General features: G+C 45.8%; 1 pseudogene; it reads left to right on the top strand.

The window, feature by feature from the left end:
* Nucleotides 1–1907: 1907 nt before the first annotated feature.
* Nucleotides 1908–3577, top strand: LOC118705939 (annotated as a pseudogene).

Below are 3577 nucleotides of genomic sequence, written 5' to 3'. Positions count from 1 at the left end.
CAGTATTTTCCTTCAAAACAAAGTAATGAATTAAAACTTCCCACAAATGTTCTTTTTTTAACACAAAATTTGACATTTTTAAGTGTAAAAATATCTATGATGATAACACCTTCAGAAAATTTGACATAGGAAGTTTTGAAGCTTGCTGTAAATACAACAAAATAGCATACATATCAAATTGCATATATATCAACATATGTATAATTCCTTCTATTGAAAAAAAATCTGCATTATTACCTGGAACACCTGGTAAAGCCTGTATTGACTGTCTCACTTAATTTATTTAATACAACACCCCCCCAAAAAAATTCTGGCAACAAAATACACTATGGAGTATGGGTTGTTCGCCCTCACAACTTCGGGCTGACTGGGAGCATCTCCTGCCAATGCCAACATCATGAGAGAGTACCTTACCCACATATCACTATCCCAGGAAATAAACAAAATTCAAAATTTGAAGAACCATTTCTATGGAATGTGTATCACTTTTGTACTGTGATAAAGTAAAAAAAAAAAAAAGGAAGTTGAATTATCCTTAAATTAAAGATTATGTATTTGTAGTTTAGCAAAACAACAAGTGAAAGGATTGCAAAAAGAGGAGTTTGAGGAGGTCTAAGAATGACTAAAGTTAGAAATCAAATAAAATCCTATGGTGACAGACATGATACAGACTTCGATAAAATTAGTCCAAATTATATAGAGACATCAGAAGGGCTCTGGAAGAAAGTGAATAGTGTCATAAAAAACCTCTGTTGTATTAGGATGGAGGCTGTATACAAAGAGGGGTGGAGGAAAGCAAGTACTATTGTCCATTATGATTGAGAAAAATGAATAAGCTTGGGCCTAAAACCCAGAAAAATTAGCTATGTGGAATTTATCGGCAATATATTTTTCCTTGATAATAATCAATAAATTAAATATTAATTTAAAGAATAATGATCCTATATTTCCTTTCCTACCATTTCCTCCTTCCATTTTCTAATAATGGTCGCTTGAGTAGCACAGACTTCCTGACATAAAATAATACCCGTGTGTTCAATCACAGTATTTAAGTTCATAGGAAATAATATGTAATAGAAATTGAAATTGAATGAAAACTAGGAAGTCAATTATATCTATAATAAAGAGCCAGGGCCAAAACTGGTTTGGCTCAGTGGATGGAGCATCAGCCTGCGGACTAAAAGGTCCCAGATTCCATTCCAGTCAGGGGCATGTACCTTGGTTGCGGGCACATCCCCAGTGGGGAGTGTGCAGGAGGCAGCTGATCGATGATTCTCTCTCATTGATGTTTCTAACTCTCTATCCCTCTCTCTTTCTCTCTGTAAAAAATCAATAAAATATATATTTTAAACACACACACACACACACACACACACACACACAAAAAAAAAAAAAAACAATAAAGAGCCAGGGTGTAACACCTTTATGACCAAAGCTTGACCAGACAAGAAGTCAGTGCTGACCAGAGCAGAAGGCTGACTGATTCCACTGTAGGTCTGTTACCCCAAGCACTGACTGCTTAGGGGGACTGCTAATCAGGGCCAACGAGAGGTCTGAAGAGACTGATCCATTGCCTCTGTGGCAGCTTTTGATCAGATATTCCCTCTCTCTTTTTCTCCCAGTCTGGCCAATAGCCATACCTCCAATTATCTCCAGGACTCCTTCTAAGCTGCTGATCAGCCCTGCCTTTCTGATCAGGCCCCATTGATAGGCTCAGAGACACTGACTGGCATAGAAACTGACCAATCAGAACAAAATCTGGGTGAAGTGTGAGGAACCAATAGCTGCCTAGGAGGCAGAGCTTTTGACACTGACTGGCATAGAAACTGGCCAATCAGAACTAAATCTGAGGGCTTAGAGGTGTTTCTGTCCAGGGAGAGTAGCAGATCCTGAGGTCAGCTCCAGCAATGGCCTTTGCAAATCTACAAAAAGTATTCATCAGTGACAGCCTGGACCCTTGCTGCAGAAGATGCTACAAGATGGAGGGCTACAGGTGATGGAGAGGCAGAACCTGAGCAAAGAGGAGCTGATAGCCGAGCTGCAGGACTGTGAAGGCCTTATCGTTTACTCAAGTCACCAAGGTGACCACGGATGTCATCAACGCAGCAGAGAAGCTCCGGGTGGTGGGCAGGGCCTGCACCAGCGTGGACAACGTGGACCTGGAGGCCGCCACAAGGAAGGGCATCCTGCTCACGAACACTCCCAATGGGAACAGTCTTAGTGTTGTGGAGCTCACCTGTGGGATGATCATGTGTCTGGCCTGGCAGATTCCCCAGGTGACAGCTTCAATGAAGGATGGCAAATGGGACTGAAAGAACCAAGTTGAATGGAAAAGCACTGGGAATTCTTGGCCTGGGAAGGATCGGGAGAGAGGTGGCCATCTGGATGCCTTCTAAACTTTTGTCTTTCTTAGGCAGTTCCTTGAAAATCATTCTGAAGGATGAAGACTGTAAGGTACACATGAAGTCTTGGCCTCCTTCAGCATTCAGCAGCTGCCCCTGGAGGAGATCTGGCCCCTCTGTGACTTCATCACTGTGCACACCCCTCCTGCCCTCCATGGCAGACCTGTTGAACAACAGCACCTTCACCCTGTGCAAGAAGGGCATCCACATGGTGAACTGCGGAGGGATTGTGGACAAGGGCGCCCTGCTCTGGGCCCTGCATTTGGGGCAGTGCTTAGGTGCAGCACTGGATGTGTTCATGGAGGAGTCTCCTCGGGTGGACACCTTGGTGGACCACAAGAAAGTCATCAGCTGCCCCCACCTGGGCGCCAACACCAAGGAGGCCCAGAGCTACTGTGGGGAAGAGATTACTGTCCAGTTCGTGGACATGGTGAAGGGGAGAGCTCTCGCAGAGGTTGTGAATGCCCAGGCCCTTACCAACGCCTTCTCTCTGCACACCAAACCTTGGATTGGTCTGGAAGAAGCTCTGGGGACTCTGATGCGAGCCTGAGTAGGGTCCCCCAAAAGGACCATCCAGGTGGTAACACAAGGCTTATCCCTGAAGAATCCCGGGAACTGCCTGCACCCTGCAGTCATCGTTGGCCTCCTCAAAGACAATTCTAATCATGCAGATGTGAATGTGGTGAATGCCAAGCTGCTGGTGAAGGAGGCTGGCCTCAATGTAACCACCTCCCATAACCCCACTGTGCCAGGAGAGCAAGGATGCGGGAAGGCCTCCTGAGTGTGGCCCTGGAAGGTTCCCCCTACCAGGATGTGGGCTTTGTCCAGGGCACCACATTTGTGCTGCAGACATTAAACAGAGCTGACTTCAGACCAGAAGTGCCTCTCCACAGAGGTATGCCCCTGCTCCTGTTCCGGGCTCAGCCCTTCAACTCTGCCATGCTGCCTGCCATGATTGGGCTCCTTTCAGAGATAGATGTTCAGCTGCTGTCCTACCAGATCTCAGTGGTGTCCAATGGGGAGACCTGACACATCATGGGCATCTTCTTCCTGCTTCCCAGCCTGGATGCCTGGAAGCAGCATGTGACCAAGGCCTTTCAGTTTCATTTCTGACCTTGGGGCTCACCAGGACCAGCCTTGCGGGATTTGTGATCAACATTGACAGCTCACGTTCC

This window comes from Pipistrellus kuhlii, unplaced genomic scaffold (assembly GCF_014108245.1).
Source record: "Pipistrellus kuhlii isolate mPipKuh1 unplaced genomic scaffold, mPipKuh1.p scaffold_m20_p_1, whole genome shotgun sequence".
Taxonomy (NCBI): Eukaryota; Metazoa; Chordata; class Mammalia; order Chiroptera; family Vespertilionidae; genus Pipistrellus; species Pipistrellus kuhlii.
Note: the sequence above shows the minus strand (reverse complement) of the source record. Positions and strands in the feature narration are given on the sequence as shown.